This window comes from Pseudophryne corroboree, chromosome 1 (assembly GCF_028390025.1).
Source record: "Pseudophryne corroboree isolate aPseCor3 chromosome 1, aPseCor3.hap2, whole genome shotgun sequence".
In the NCBI taxonomy this organism is placed as follows: Eukaryota; Metazoa; Chordata; class Amphibia; order Anura; family Myobatrachidae; genus Pseudophryne; species Pseudophryne corroboree.
Window position 1 is genome coordinate 360,793,724 of NC_086444.1, and position 17,607 is coordinate 360,811,330.

Here is a 17,607-nt window from a genome sequence, read left to right on the forward strand (position 1 = left end):
CAGATGGCCTTACTAGTGGCATAGCAGGGAGCCTTCTGGGCCTTAGGCACTGGCAGCTCTGGCTCAACTTTCCTGTTCCTTCTGGCTGGAACAGGGAATCCAGTGTAGCCGGGTTCCACTACAGTATGGTACCATTCCTCCGCAGCCTGCACCACCATTGCGTCAATTCCCCCGAAGATGGCATCTTCATTTCGGCTGATAATATCTCTGACCAAACATTCGGCATAACGTCTTCAGCAATTGGTGTAGCTATGCCTGTGTCTGAACTGAAACCAGGCATAGCCAATGGTTTTAGCTTAGAAATCTCCACCTGAAGCTCCGCCAAGTCTTGCGACAGAGCCTTGTTGGCCAGCACGAAACTCCCATATCGTGTCTGGTCACAGGAGATTTCCTCTAATCATCCTTGGCTATGTACTACAAAGTTTTCAGATCTGGGTTTAGCCTTTGCCAAGGTTTTCTGCAACTCTGACATCTGGCCTGAGAGCTTGGCAATCTCTTCTCTACTCCTTCCCAATTTGGTCAGAGAGTCAGACAAAAGAGATTCCTTCTACTCCAGCTTTTGCGTTAAGGTGTTCACCTGCTCTTGAAGGAAATCACATTTTTCCTTAAGCTCTTCTAGCTCCTGGTCCTTTAATTGGACATTGCTTTCAAGGTCACTTATCATGCGACACCAAAAAAAAGGTTCCATGCTAAAATCTTCCCCAAGATCTGGATTACTCCCAATAAGCTCTCCACTTCACTCTCCAACTGTGGGGCTTTAATAGGGTCACATAAGTTCCTGACCTGAGGTGTTAGAGTGGTCACCCCTTTTGTTTTTTTAGCATGAATTCTCTTTTTGTTACCCATTTGAAGAGACACTTCAGAATATGCTGTATATCTGAAAATCTTTATTCACCCTGTTACCTTTGAAAACTGTAAGTGAAAGGGAAAATAAAAATGTTTTTTTTCTTTTTAGCTTTTTACAAAACACTGAAAGGTAGCATGTACATAGTGGTCCCAAATACCTTACACTGGTAGTGCAAATAAATAACTTCTCCCTTCAGGCTCTTAAAACTAGAACTCAGGGATTGCTGGGACACATAGTGCCACCAACATTTCTCTATTTAAATAGAACCACATTTATAAAAGGTTTCAACTTTGCTTGATTGGTCTTAATGAGCTAATTAACAGGGACACCAGACTCCCATTACCAGATTTTGCAGGCACAGGTAAAAATAAGATTTTAAACCTACCGGTAAATCTTTTTCTCCTAGTCCGTAGAGGATGCTGGGGACTCCGTAAGGACCATGGGGAATATACGGGCTCCGCAGGAGACATGGGCACTATAAAGAAACTTTAGAATGGGTGTGCACTGGCTCTTCCCTCTATGCCCCTCCTCCAGACCTCAGTTAGAGAAACTGTGCCCAGAGGAGACGGACAGTACGAGGAAAGGATTTTGTTAATCCAAGGGCAAGATTCATACCAGCCCACACCATCCACACCGTATAACCTGGAATATACGACTAGTCAACAGTATGAAACAGAACAGCATCAGTCAAAGACTGAACAAAACTGTAAACATAACCCTTATGCAAGCAAATAACTATATATAAGTCTTGCAGAATGTTGTCCGCACTGGGACGGGCGCCCAGCATCCTCTACGGACTAGGAGAAAAAGATTTACCGGTAGGTTTAAAATCTTATTTTCTCTTACGTCCTAGAGGATACTGGGGACTCCGTAAGGACCATGGGGATTATAACAAAGCTCCCAAACGGGCGGGAGAGTGCGGATGACTCTGCAGCACCGATTGAGCAAACATGAGGTCCTCCTCAGCCAGGGTATCAAACTTGTAGAATTTGGCAAAAGTGTTTGAACCCGACCAAGTCGCCGCTCCGCAAAGCTGTAATGCCGAGACGCCTCGGGCAGCCGCCCAAGAAGATCCCACCTTCCTAGTGGAATGGGCCTTCACCGAAGTAGGTAACGGCAATCCAGCCGTAGAATGAGCCTGCTGAATCGTGTTACAGATCCAGCGAGCAATAGTCTGCTTAGAAGCAGGAGCGCCAACCTTGTTGGCTGCATACAGGACAAACAGAGCTTTTGTTTTCCTAATTCGAGCCGTCCTGGCTACGTACATTTTTAAGGCCCTGACTACATCAAGGGAGTTGGAATCCTCCAAATCTCCCGTAGCCACAGGCACCACAATAGGTTGGTTCATATGAAAAGAGGAAACCACCTTAGGCAAAAATTGAGGACGAGTTCGCAACTCAGCTCTGTCCACATGGAAAATCAGACAGGGGCTTTTGTGAGATAAAGCCGCCAACTCAGACACTCGCCTTGCAGACGCCAAGGCCAACAACATAACCACTTTCCAAGTGAGATATTTTAATTCCACGGTTTGAAGAGGCTCAAACCAATGAGACTTAAGGAACTGTAACACCACGTTAAGGTCCCATGGTGCCACTGGGGGCACAAAAGGAGGCTGGATATGCAGCACTCCCTTCACAAAAGTCTGGACTTCGGGTAGAGAAGCCAATTCCTTCTGAAAGAAAATAGACAGGGCCGAAATCTGTACCTTAATGAAACCTAATTTTAGGCCCAAATTCACTCCAGTCTGTAGGAAATGGAGAAAACGGCCCAGATGGAATTCCTCCGAAGGAGCATTCTTGGTCTCACACCAAGACACATACTTCCTCCAGATACGGTGATAATGTTTCGCTGTCACGTCCTTCCTAGCCCTTATCAGAGTAGGAATGACCTCATCCGGAATGCCCTTTTCAGCTAGGATCCGGCGTTCAACCGCCATGCCGTCAAACGCAGCCGCGGTAAGTCTTGGAACAGACAGGGCCCCTGTTGCAACAGGTCCTCTCTGAGAGGAAGAGGCCACGGATCTTCTGTGAGCATTTCCTGTAGCTCCGGATACCAGGCCCTTCGAGGCCAATCTGGAACAATGAGACTTGCCTGTACTCCTTTTCGTCTTATGATTCTCAATATTTTTGAGATGAGAGGAAGAGGAGGGAACACATAGACCGACTGGAACACCCACGGAGTCACCAGGGCGTCCACCGCTACCGCCTGAGGGTCCCTTGACCTGGCACAATACCTCGGGAGCTTTTTGTTGAGGCGTGACGCCATCATGTCTATTTGAGGCAGTCCCCACTGACTTGCAATCTCTGCAAAGACTTCTTGATGATGTCCCCACTCTCCTGGATGGAGATCGTGTCTGCTGAGGAAGTCTGCTTCCCAGTTGTCCACTCCCGGAATGAAGACTGCTGTCAGAGCGCTTACATGATTTTCCGCCCAGCGAAGAATTCTGGTGGCTTCTGCCATTGCCACTCTGCTCCTTGTTCCGCCTTGGCGGTTTACATGAGCCACAGCCGTGACGTTGTCTGACTGAATCAGAACCGGAAGGTCGCGAAGAAAATTCTCCGCTTGACGTAGGCCGTTGTATATGGCCCTCAATTCCAGTACGTTGATGTGCAGACAAGCCTCCTGGCTTGACCACAGACCCTGGAAGTTTCTTCCCTGTGTGACTGCTCCCCAGCCTCGGAGGCTCGCGTCCGTGGTCACCAGAACCCAGTCCTGAATGCCGAACCTGCGACCATCTAGAAGGTGAGCACTCTGCAGCCACCACAAGAGAGATACCCTGGGGGACAGGCTGATCATCTGATGAATATGTAGATGTGACCCGGACCACTTGTCCAGAAGGTCCCACTGAAAGGTCCTCGCATGGAACCTGCCGAATGGAATGGCCTCGTAAGACGCCACCATTGAGAATCCCGCCGTGCTGTTGCAACACCCTCAGGGAGAGTGACACGCTGTTCAGCAACAGTTCTCTCAATCTCGCTTTTATTAGATCGTCCAAGTACGGGATAATTGTGACACCCTGCTTGCGCAGGAGCACCATAATTTCCGCCATAAGCTTGGTGAAAATCCTCGTGGCCGTGGAAAGCCCAAACGGCAACGTCTGAAATTGGTAATGAGAATTTTGTACAGCAAATCTCAGGAAGCCTGATGAGGAGGATATATGGGGACATGAAGGGTATGCATCCTTTATGTCCAGGGACACCATATAATCCCCCCCCCCCCCCCCTCCAGGCTGGCGATGACCGCTCTGAGCGATTCCATCTTGAATTTGAACCTTTTCAAGTATAAGTTTTAGGATTTTAAATTCAGAATGGGTCTGACCGAACCATCCGGTTTTGGTACCACAAACAGGGTTGAGTAGTACCCCGTCCCCTGTTGAAGCAGGGGCACCTGGACCACCACTTGTTGAAGACACAGCTTTTGAATTGCATTTAAAACTACTTCCCTCTCCGGGGAAGAAGCTGGTAGGGCCGATTTGAAAAACCGGCGAGGAGGCGCCTCTTCGAATTCCAGCTTGTAACCCTGGGAAACAATGTCTATTGCCCAGGGATCCACCTGTGATTAAATCCAGACGTGGCTGAAAAGTCGAAGATGTGCCCCCACTGGGGCGGACTCCCTCAGGGGAGCCCCAGCATCATGCGGTGGATTTTGTAGAAGCCGGGGAGGACTTCTGTTCCTGGGAACTAGCTGTAGTTGGGAGCTTTTTCCCTCTACCCTTACATCTGGCGAGAAAGGAAGATCCCCGTACTCTCTTGGATTTATGCAACCGAAAGGACTGCATCTGATAATTTGGCGTTTTCTTTTGCTGTGAGGAAACATAAGGTAAAAAAGTGGATTTACCTGCAGTAGCTGTGGAAACCAGAACCGTGAGACCTTCCCCAAATAATTCCTCCCCCTTGTAAGACAAAAATAAGATTTTATTCACCGGTAAATCTGTTTCTCGTAGTCCGTAGTGGATGCTGGGGACTCCGTAAGGACCATGGGGAATAGCGGCTCCGCAGGAGACTGGGCACAGCTAAGAAAGATTTAGGACTACCTGGTGTGCACTGGCTCCTCCCACTATGACCCTCCTCCAGACCTCAGTTAGGATACTGTGCCCGGAAGAGCTGACACAATAAGGAAGGATTTTGAATCCCGGGTAAGACTCATACCAGCCACACCAATCACACCGTATAACTCGTGATATGATACCCAGTTAACAGTATGAACATAACAGAGCCTCTCAACAGATGGCTCAACAATAACCCTTTTAGTTAACGATAACTATATACAAGTATTGCAGACAGTCCGCACTTGGGACGGGCGCCCAGCATCCACTACGGACTACGAGAAATAGATTTACCGGTGAGTAAAATCTTATTTTCTCTGACGTCCTAGTGGATGCTGGGGACTCCGTAAGGACCATGGGGATTATACCAAAGCTCCCAAACGGGCGGGAGAGTGCGGATGACTCTGCAGCACCGAATGAGAGAACTCAAGGTCCTCCTCAGCCAGGGTATCAAATTTGTAGAATTTTTCAAACGTGTTTGCCCCTGACCAAGTAGCAGCTCGGCAAAGCTGTAAAGCCGAGACCCCTCGGGCAGCCGCCCAAGAAGAGCCCACTTTCCTCATGGAATGGGCTTTTACAGATTTAGGGTGTGGCAGTCCAGCCGCAGAATGTGCAAGTTGAATCGTGCTACAGATCCAGCGAGCAATCGTCTGCTTAGAAGCAGGAGCACCCAGCTTGTTGGGTGCATACAGGATAAATAGCGAGTCAGTCTTCCTGACTCCAGCTGTCCTGGAAACATATACTTTGCAGGGCCCTGACTACGTCCAGTAACTTGGAATCCTCCAAGTCCCAAGTAGCCGCAGGCACCACAAGAGGTTGGTTCACATGAAAAACTAATACCACCTTAGGAAGGAATTGGGAACGAGTCCTCAATTCCGCCTTTCCCATATAAAATACAGATAAGGGCTTTTGTATGACAAAACCGCCAATTCTGATACACGCCTGGCCGACGCCAAGGCCCACAGAATGACCACTTTCCACGTGAGGTATTATAGCTCCACGGATTTAAGTGGCTCAACCCAATGCGACTTCAGGAAATCCAACACCACGTTGAGATCCCACGGTGCCACTGGAGGCACAAACGGGGGCTGACTATGCAGCACTTCCTTAACAAAAGTCTGAACTTCAGGCAGTGAAGCCAGTTCCATTTTGTGAGAAAATCGATAGAGCCGAAATCTGGACCTTAATGGAACCCAATTGTAGGCCCATAGTCACCTCTGACTGTAGGAAGTGCAGAAATCGACCTAGCTGAAATTTCTCCTTTGGGGCCTTCCTGGCCTCACAGTACGCAACATATTTCCGCCATATGCGGTGATAATGGTTAGCGTTCACTTCATTTCCTAGCTTTAAATAGCGTAGGGATAACTTCCTCCGGAATTCCCTTTTCCTTCAGGATCCGGCGTTCAACCGCCATGCCGTCCAACGCAGCCGCGGTACGTCTTGGAACAGACAGGCCCCCTGCTGCAGCAGGTCCTGTCTGAGCGGCAGAGGCCATGGGTCCCCTGAGATCATTTCTTGGAGTTCTGGTTACCAAGCTCTTCTTGGCCAACCCGGAACAATGAGTATAGTTCTTACTCCTCTCCTTCTTATTATTCTCATTACCCTGGGTAAGAGAGGCAGAGAAGGGAACACATACACCGACTGGTACACCCACGGTGTTACCAGATCGTCCACAGCTATCGCCTGAGGGTCCTTGACCTGGCGCAATATCTTTGTAACTTTTAGTTGAGGCGGGACGCCATCATGTCCACCTGTGGCCTTTCCCAATGGTGTACAATCATTTGGAAGACTTCTGGATGAAGTCCCCACTCTCCCGGGTGGAGGTCGTGTCTTCTGAGAAAGTCTGCTTCTCAGTTGTCCACTCCGGGAATGAACACTGCTGACAGTGCTAACACATGATTTTCCGCCCATCGGAGAATCCTTGTGGCTTCTGCCATCGCCATCCTGCTTCTTGTGCCGCCCTGTCGTTTACATGAGCGACCGCCGTGATGTTGTCTGACTGGATCAGCACCGGCCGGTGTTGAAGCAGGGGTCTAGCCTGACTTAGGGCATTGTAAATGGCCCTTAGTTCCAGAATATTTATGTGTAGGGAAGTCTCCTGACTTTTCCATAGCCTTGGAAGTTTCTTCCCTGTGTGACTGCCCCCCAGCCTCGAAGGCTGGCATCCGTGGTCACCAGGACCCAGTCCTGTATGCCGAATCTGCGGCCCCCTAGCAGATGAGCACTCTGCAGCCACCACAACAGCGACACCCTGGCCCTTGGAGACAGGGTTATCCGCCGATGCATCTGAAGATGCGACCCGGACCACTTGTCCAACAGATCCCACTGGAAAATCCTTGCATGGGACCTGGCGAATGGAATTTCTTCGTAAGAAGCTACCATCCTTCCCAGGGCTCGCGTGCATTGATGCACCGACACCTGTATACGTATTAGGAGCTCTCTGTCTAGAGACGACAACTCCTTGGACTTCTCCTCCGGGAGAAACCCTTTTTATCCTGTTCTGTGTCCAGAACCATACTCAGGAACAGTAGACGCGTCGTAGGAACCAGCTGCGACTTTGGGATATTCAGAATCCAGCCGTGCTGTTGTAGCACTTCCCGAGATAGTGCTACTCCGCCGAACAACTGCTCCCTGGACCTCGCCTTTATAAGGAGATCGTCCAAGTACGGGATAATTATTTCGGCCATTACCTTGGTAAATACCTCGGTGCCGGGGACAGACCAACGGCAACGTCTGGAATTGGTAATGACAATCCTGTACCACAATTTTGAGGTACTCCTGGTGAAGAGGGTAAATAGGGACATGCAGGTAAGCATCCTTGATGTCCAGTGATACCATGAAATTCTCCAGGCTAGTAATAATCGCCCTGAGCGATTCCATTTCGAACTTGAACCTTCGTATATAAGTGTTCAAGGCTTTCAATTTTAGAATGGGTCTCACCGAACCGTCTGGTTTCGGTACCACAACATTTTGGAATAGTAACCCCGGCCTTGTTGAAGGAGGGGTATCTTGATTTCACCTGCTGGAAGTACAGCTTGTGAATTGCCGCCAGTACTACCTTTCTCCGAGGGCAGCAGGCAAGGCTGATGTGAGGTAACGGCGAGGGGGAGTCGCCTCGAACTCCAGCCTGTATCCCTGTGATACTATTTGCAGAACCTAGGGATCCACCTGTGGGCAAACCCACTGGTCCCTGAAGTTCCCGAGACGCGCCCCCTACCGCACTTGTCTCCACCTGTGGAGCCCCAACGTCATGCGGTGGACTCAGAGGAAGCGGGGGTTTTTGATCCTGGGAACTGGCTGCTGGTGCAGTTTTTTCCTTCCCTTGTCTCTGTGCAGAAAGGAAGCGCCTTTGACCCGCTTGCTTTTCTGAAGCCGAAAGGACTGTACCTGAAAATACGGTGCTTTCTTAGGCTGTGAGGAAACCTGAGGTAAAAAATTTTTTTCATCCCAGCTGTTGCTGTGGATACGAGGTCCCAGAGACCATCCCCAAACAATTCCTCACCCTTATAAGGCAGAATCTCCATGTGCCTTTTATAGGCAGCATCACCTGTCCACTGCCGGGTTTCTAATACCCTCCTGGCAGAATGGACATTGCATTAATTCTGGATGCCAGCCGGCAAATATCCCTCTGTGCATCCTTTATATATAAGACGACGTCTTTAATATGCTCTATGTTAGCAAACTATTATCCCTGTCTTAGAGTATTAATATTATCTGACAGGGTACCAGACCCCGCTGCAGCAGCACTATTTATGCTGAGGCAATTGCAGGTCTCAGTATATAACCTGAGTGTGTATATACAGACTTCAGGATAGCCTCCTGCTTTTTATCAGCAGGCTCCCTCAAGGTGGCCGTATCCTAAGACGGCAGTGCCACCTTTTTTGACAAACGTGTGAGCGCCTTATCCACCCTAAGGGATATCTCCCAACGTGACCTAGTCTCTGGCGGGAAAGGGTATGCCATCAGTAACTTTTTAGAAATTACCAGTTTCTTATTGGGGGAACCCACGCTACTTTACACACTTCATTCATTCATCTGATGGGGGAACAAAACACTGGCTGCTTTTTCTCCCCAAAAATAAAACCCCTTTTATGTGGTACTTGGGTTCATGTCAGAAATGCGTAACACATTTTTCATTGCCGAGATCATGTAACGGATGTTCCTAGTGGATTGTGTATATGTCTCAACCTCGTCGACACTGGAGTCAGACTCCGTGTCGACATCTGTGTTTGCCATCTGAGGTAACGGGCGCTTTTTTGAGCCCCTGATGGCCTTTGAGACGCCTGGGCTGGCGCGGGCTGAGAAGCCGGCTGTCCCACAGCTGTTTTACGTCATCCAGCCTTGTAAGGAGCTGACATTGTCGGTTAATACCTTCCACCTATCCATCCACTCTGGTGTCGGCCCCACAGGGGACGACATCCCATTTATCGGCCTCTGCTCCACCTCCACGTAACCTTCCTCATCCCACATGTCGACACAGCCGTACCGACACACAGCACACACACAGGGAATGCTCTGACTGAGGACAGGACCCCACAAAGTCCTTTGGGGAGACAGAGAGAGAGTATGCCAGCACACACCAGAACGCTATATAATGCAGGGATTAACACTATAACTGAGTGATTTTTCCCCCAATAGCTGCTTGTATAAACAATATTGCGCCTAAATTTAGTGCCCCCCCTCTCTTTTTAACCCTTTGAGCCTGAAAACTACAAGGGAGAGCCTGGGGAGCTGTCTTCCAGCTGCACTGTGAAGAGAAAATGGCGCCAGTGTGCTGAGGGAGATAGCTCCGCCCCTTTTTCGCTGACTTTCTCCCGCTTTTTTATGGATTCTGGCAGGGGTATTTATCACATATATAGCCTCTGGGGCTATATATTGTGATATATTTGCCAGCCAAGGTGTTTTTATTGTTGCTCAGGGCGCCCCCCCAGCGCCCTGCACCCTCAGTGACCGGAGTGTGAAGTGTGTATGAGGAGCAATGGCGCACAGCTGCAGTGCTGTGCGCTACCTTGGTGAAGACTGATGTCTTCTGCCGCCGATTTTCCGGACTCTTTTTGCTTCTGGCTCTGTAAGGGGGCCGGCGGCGCGGCTCTGGGACCGAACATCAATGGCCGGTTCCATGCGGTCGATCCCTCTGGAGCTAATGGTGTCCAGTAGCCTAAGAAGCCCAAGCTACCACCAGTTAGGTAGGTTCGCTTCTTCTCCCCTTAGTCCCTCGCTGCAGTGAGTCTGTTGCCAGCAGATCTCACTGTAAAATAAAAAACCTAAAATATACTTTCTCTCTAGGAGCTCAGGAGAGCCCCTAGTGTGCATCCAGCTCAGCCGGGCACAGGATTCTAACTGAGGTCTGGAGGAGGGTCATAGTGGGAGGAGCCAGTGCACACCAGGTAGTCCTAAATCTTTCTTAGCTGTGCCCAGTCTCCTGCGGAGCCGCTATTCCCCATGGTCCTTACAGAGTCCCCAGCATCCACTAGGACGTCAGAGAAACCTCCATATGCTTCTTTGAGTAGGCATCACCCGTCCATTGTAGGGTCCACAGGGCTCGCCTAGCAGAAATCGCCATGGCGTTGGCTCTGGAACCCAGTAGGCCAACGTCTCTCTGAGCATCTCTCATATATAGGACAGCATCCTTAATATGACCCAAGGTCAATAAAACGGTATCCTTATCCAGTGTATCAATGTCAGCAGACAAGGTATCTGTCCACGCTGCTACAGCGCTACAAACCCAAGCCGACGCTATCGCCGGTCTGAGTAATGTACCAGTATGTGTGTAAATCGACTTCAACGTAGTCTCTTGCCTGCGATCAGCAGGATCCTTGAGGGTTGCGGTATCTTGAGACGGCAGCGCCACCTTCTTGGATAAGCGCATCAACGCTTTGTCCACTCTGGGAGAGGATTCCCACCGTATCCTGTCCTTAGCCGGGAAAGGATACGCCATAAGAATCCTTTTGGGAATCTGCAGTTTCTTGTCTGGAGTTTCCCAAGCCCTTTCAAACAACTCATTTAGCTCATGTGAAGGGGGGAAAGTAACCTCAGGTTTCTTTTCCTTATACATGCGCACCCTCATGTCCGGGACCGAGGGGTCATCTGTGATATGCAACACATCTTTTATAGCAATAATCATATAGTGAATACTTTTTGCCAATTTCGGCTGCAACCTCGCATCATCATAGTCGACACTGGAGTCAGAATCCGTGTCGGTATCCATGTCTGCTACTTGGGATAGTGGGCGCTTTTGAGACCCAGAAGGGCCCTGCGACATAGTGAAAGGCAGGGATTGACTCCCTGTATTTCCCCTGGACTCCGCGTTGTCCAACCTTTTGTGCAATAAATTCACATTTGCATTTAAAACATTCCACATATACAACCAATCAGGTGTCGGCGTTGCCGACGGAGACACCACACTCATTTGCTCCACCTCCTCCCTAGAAGAGCCTTCCGCTTCAGACATGCCGACACATGCGTACCGACACCCCACACACATAGGGAAATCTCTAATCTGGAGATAGTTCCCCCAACCAGGCCCTTTGGAGAGACAGAGAGAGAGTATGCCAGCTCACACCCAGCGCCAATGACCCTGGAAACACAAGTCCCAGCAATATACAGTGCTTTTTTGTTTTATATATAAATATATTGACTGCGCTCAAATTATGTGCCCCCCCCCCTCCTTCAAAGCCCTCTGTCACCGTGTTCAGCAGGGGAGAGTCCGGGGAGCCAGCTTCTCAGCAGCGTGCTGTGGAGAAAATGGCGCTGGTTAGTGCTGTGGGATCAAGGTCCGCCCCCTCAGCGGCGGGCTTCGGTCCCGCTCAAATTACCAAATAACCTGGCGGGGGTTGTATATCATACTGTCATAGCTTGAATATACCTGTAATGCCAGCCAAGAGGATTATTGCTGCCCAGGGCGCCCCCCTGCGCCCTGCACCCATCAGTGCCTGTGTGTGTGTGCGGGAGCAATGGCTGCGCGTTACCTCAGTGAAGATCCGAAGTCTTCTGCCGCCTGTAAAGTCTTTTTTCTTCGTATACTTACCCGGCTTCAATCTACCTGCTCTGCAAGGAGGACGGTGGCGCGGCTCTGGGACGAACGGCAAGGGTGAGACCTGTGTTCCGATCCCTCTGGAGCTAATGGTGTCCAGTAGCCTAAGAAGCAGAGCCTATCACTGAAGTAGGTCTGCTTCTCTCTCCTCAGTCCCACGGCGCAGGGAGCCTGTTGCCAGCAGGACTTCCTGAAAATAAAAAATCTAACAAAATTCTTTATTACAGAGAAACTCAGGAGAGCTCCCCTGAAAGCACCCAGCCTCCTCTGGGCACATGATCTAACAGAGGTCTGGAGGAGGGGCATAGAGGGAGGAGCCAGTGCACACCCATTCTAAAGTTTCTTTATAGTGCCCATGTCTCCTTCGGAGCCCGTCTATTCCCCATGGTCCTTACGGAGTCCCCAGCATCCTCTAGGACGTAAGAGAAAATAAGCTTGGAAAAGAAATTCAGTCATAAATTATCAGCTGCTTGCAACCCCTTAGAGCAAATCAGCACAGCTACTTTCAATGAATGACGCAAAGCATATAAGACCGAACAGGCCATGCACCCTGTTTAACCTCTTTGCTGCCAATGCAAACCTCTGCACCAAAATCGAACACATTCAGTTTAAACAAAACATATCATTATTTTTACCCCGTGGGGTTGGGTTTAACCACTACTCACAACACCCTTGGCCTGGTACTGATGCCCACGAGTTCAGCTTGGTCTGGAGTTTGCTGGTATGTGTGCCGCTACCTTGCGGCTGTTGGGTCCTCTTCCACATGTGACACGACTAGCAGAAGGGCCCCACATTGGACGCCATTTGTAACAGGAGACTTGCTAGAATGTGCTCTGCTACAAAAATCCCCCAACGACTGACTCCAGGCTTGTGTAAAAACAACAAATACCTTTTATTCAGGTAGCTCAAAAACAAAGATATTCATAAAACAAAGATGTCTTTAGTATAAACTACCAGGGAGGTTAGGCCCTGCCTCACTCCCTCTTACTTAATAAGGAACCCTTCAGATCCCGGCATCCTAACACTAGTGGCCCAGCCCTCCGGATCCCACTGTCCCTAGCAGGCCTATCACCTGGACACTAACTGTCTTCAGGAGCCCTGACTCATGGGAGAGACTCTGCTTTAAACCCAGCACCCAGGTGCTGGCTGATGAAGCAGCTTCTTGGGCTAAGAAACCTATAAGACCTGGTCTGGGCCAAATGGATGGGAACCCGGTCCATCCACACTTCCCATCCACCCCCAGGACCCTGTGTGTAGCTTACAGCTGGCAAAGAACCTCTCCTGACACAAAATATATATATATATATATATATATATATATATATAGACACAGTGTAGCGGATGGCACTCCAGGATTCAAAATAAAAAATTACAAGCAGGGAGCCAGTGGTGTAGCCAATGTTTCAGAGCCGGGGCTCTTTTATCAAGACCTCAAGCAAAATAGTACAAAACACATCTATATATACATGACTGTATACTCACCCACCGTGCACTGAAAACACAGCTGCAGCCGCCTGCTCCGGAGTCTAGGTGACATTATCGGCAACCGCCGGAGCCCAGGACCCGTCACAGGGGCATGAGGCGGGGGGAGTGAACCATCACCATAGCAACATATACATACAGACTGCAGAGGGAACGGAGGGACACAGTAAATAACAGAGCATATAGCACAGCAGCATATAACTGTAAATGTCAGACTGATCTTAAGAACGACTATGCATGAAACAAGCTAAATAGCTGATGAGCATGTACGGACCAAAGTAGTGATAAAAGCATGCTCAATACAATCTGTACGTAACTGTAAAGTTAAGAAACATAGAATATGCTATCTGCTATTAATAGAAAGCTGTAGAGTCTTGCCAGAGGGCAAACAGCACATATGAATATAGACCCATCCATGACCTATGTCTAACGCTGGTCAAGGCACCCACAGGAACTTTTCTGTTATTTACTGTGTCCCTCCGTTCCCGTCTGCAGTCTGTATGTTTATGTTGCTATGGTGATGGTTCACTCCCCCTGCCTCATGCCCCTGTGATGGGTCCTGGGCGCAGGCGGTTGCCGATGATGTCACCTAGACTCCGGAGCGGGCGGCAGTATTTTCCATGCACGGTGGGTGAGTATACAGTCATGTGTATATATAGATGTGTTTTGTACTATTTTGCTTGAGGTCTTGATAAAAGAGCGCAGGCTCTGAAACGTTGGCTACACCACTGGCTCCCTGCTTGTAATTTTTTATTTTGAATCCTTGAGTGCCATCCGCTACACTGTGTCTACTATTACCTTTGGAAGGGCACCCAGGCCAGTTATGATCATTGGTGAGAGTACCGGACGCTACCCTTGTCTCTCTCTATATATATATTTATATTTATATGTGTTCATATAATAATCCAATGCAATTTTATTGTCATGAAAATAGTTACGTGACTATGTGTGCCTGTATCTGCTATGTGATTTCATTGGGTGTATTCCAGATATATCTATCACTGTGTACACTAGGGGACTAGATGCGTCTGGGTCAATATATAGTGCATCACAGAATTTACCTATTACGTGTATTCTACTGTGTACTCGGTCACATAATACCAGATTTATTCGCAGGTGTCGTGTACTGGGTACTCAGTCACATGCTAACGGATTTATTCACAGGTACTGTACTCTGGCTTCATCGTACTAAACCGCTATCTTTTGCATTTGTGTATAATGTTTAACATGTAGGGCAGTAAATCTGGGGACGCTCCTGCATCCTGCAGAGCATGCGCAACGGACTTACCTGAGGGGGAAGTTTTGTGTGATGGTCTGTGTACTATGTCTCATACATCTCCCACGCAGTCTGCAGCTCCTGTAATCAATCAGGAGCTAACGTGGGCTGCGTTCTCAAACCTACTGGGTACTCTTGTTGAATGCTTTATGCCCCCTATGGAACACCTGTAACATTACAGTCACTGATGTCCCCATGGTTACTCCGCTTTGAGTGGGAAAATTTTGCCTGACGGATTGTAGCGTATGACTCATTCCTTGGTCAGGCAAAACCCTATTCCAGGTCACTCTCATGTCTCTGGGTCATCTGAGCGGGCTGCTTCCTCCTCCCTATCCAATAATCTCTCTGATATTTTATCTGAAGAGAGGGGGATCATGCTGTCCTGTCAGTCCCTATATTAGGTGTTCCTGACAAGGATTTTCCTTTGCTAAATGATACCACTGCCCTTGTGGTTACTGGGTAACAAATCCTACAAATCACTGATAAGAGGATTTCCCTACTGTGGTTAAGCAAACTGATATGTTCACACGTCAGAGGGTAAATAAAACTCTGTTACCACAATCTGACCATTAAGTGTACAACAGACAAGACCCCTGGTCATACCAGGGAAGACATTCCCCCTGTCTACAACGGGCATTAGCTCGATATCCTCCCCCTGCAAAGTTATATAACGAGTAGGTAATTCACTGCTAGTGAACTCATGTGTTACCCATCAGGTGTCGTCCACTCTGCCTCTCACCACTGTCCCCTCACTGTAGGAACCGACAGGTAAGCGTGTGGAGGTATGCCTGAAGTCTATTACTCCCTTAAGGGTGTTGTACATAGACCACGATTGCGTCCTCTTGGGGCTGCAAAATAGATTGAAGACTGGATCAGGCATTAGAGGAAGAGCTGCCTGAGGATATATCTGACAATGCCAGACATTCCCTGTTTCACAATACCACCGCCAACTCTTTCTACACCAGGAGGCGTCCTCTGAGGCGGGTGTGTTGGCTGCCAAGGTTTCGAATATTCTGTCCTGGCTCGCCTTATTCTGTGGTTGGTGGACCTGGACTCCAAAAGTCCTTGGAGGTATTCCCCTTTTACTGGGGACATCTTATTTGGGGAAGATCTAAAAAATTGGGTCTGAATCGGTGGCTACTATGACTGCCTTTCTCCCAAATGCTAATCCTTCTGCACAGAAGGCAAAAGGTACCACTTTTCCTTGCTTTCGGCATTAAGGGAAAGCGAAGGTCAGGCATACCCGAGATTGTCTCGTGCTCCCAACAACGACTAAACCCATGGCCTAACGTCCCTAGGCTGCTCGTCAGCCTACTTCTTATGACAAGCCTGCTACATGAAGGGACAGGCCTCCCACTGGGGGATCCCAGGGTGGGGGGCCGACTTCTACGATTCATCCAGGTCTGGTTAATGACCACTTCAGGCGCATGGGTGCGAGAAGTTGTCTCTCATGGGTACGCAGTCTCTTCCCAGAGACGTCCCCCTCGCCAGTTCTGCACATCGGTTATCCCTTCGGATCCGTTAATGGCGCAAGCTCTACTGATGGTTGTGCGTTCCCTCCTGGATACAGGAGTGGTGGTGCCGGTACCTCTGTCCCAGAGAGGCAGAGGATACTACTCAACCCTGTTTCTAGTCCCGAAACTTGATGGGTCTTTCCGGCTTATTCTGAACCTCAAATCACTGAACAAGTTTGTGAGAGTGTCCAAGTTCTGTATGGAAACACTGCACTCAATTATACTGGCCATGGACCCGGAGACTATATGGTATCCCTGGTTATACAAGATTCTTACCTGCATATGCCTATTGCCATATTGCATCAGCAATGTCTGCGGTTTGCTATTGGCAACCTTCGCTATCAATTCCAGGCTCTGCCGTTTGGACTGGCCTCTGCCCATTGGATCTTCACCAAGGTTATGGCCGTGATGACGGCTCATCTCCATTGCCAGGGAGTCAGGTTCCTGCCGTATCTGGACGATTTGCTGATTCTGGCAAACTCCCACGATGTCCTTCTCAGTCATCTACAACTAACTGTAAACTTCCTACAAGTCCACGGGTGGCTTATCAAGTGGAAGTTTCAAGTCCTCACTGGTCCCTGCTCAGAGCATGGTGCACCTGGGGGCACTACCGGACATACACAGTCAACAGGCTGTTTCTGTCTCCAGAGAAGGTCCTCAAACTTCAGGACAGGATCGGATACTTACTCTCTCGTCCAAGAGTGTTGGTACACTTGGCGATGCAAGTACAAGGCCTCATGGTGTCGGCTTTCGACATGGTAGAGTACGCTCAATTCCATTTCCGCCCTCTACAGAGGTTATTCCTTTCCTTGACTCCGGAGGGTCGCCTGTTGCTGACCAGGTGGCTAGAGGACCAGCAGTTGAGCAGGGGCCGTCCCTTCTGGATCCCCAACTGGGTCCTACTGTCTATGGACATCAGTCTGAGGGGTTGGGGCCTAGGACTCTTTCCAGGGTTGGTGGACCATAGAGGAATCACTCCTCCCGATGAACATTCTGGAATTGTGGGCAGTGTTAAATGCTTTGCCTTTCGCCCTGCCTCTGATACAGAACAGGCCTGTTCAAGTACGGTCAAACAACGCCATCACAGTGGCGTACATAAACCATCAATGTGGCATTCAAAGCCGCATGGCAATGATGGAAGTGTCAAAAATCATTTGTTGGGCGGAAAGCCTTCTGCCAGCAATATCGGTAGTGTTCATTTCGGGAGTCCTCAACTGGGAAGGTGATTTCCTCAGTCGTCAGGACGTGCACGCAGGAGAGTGGAGTCTTCATCAGGAAGTCTTTCAACTCCTAGTGGGGTCTATCAGATGTAGACCTGATGGCGTCTCGACACTTTCACAATGTTCCGGTCTTCGGATCAAGAACCAGGGATCCTCAAGCAGCGTTCGTGGATGCTATGGCAATTTCATG

The 17,607-nt window shown here is 49.2% G+C and overlaps 1 protein-coding gene across 1 annotated transcript in view; it reads left to right on the forward strand.

The window, feature by feature from the left end:
* Positions 1-17,607, forward strand: part of HIC2 (HIC ZBTB transcriptional repressor 2) — a 208,277-nt gene that overhangs the window by 123,609 nt on the left and 67,061 nt on the right. The window lies entirely within an intron of this gene.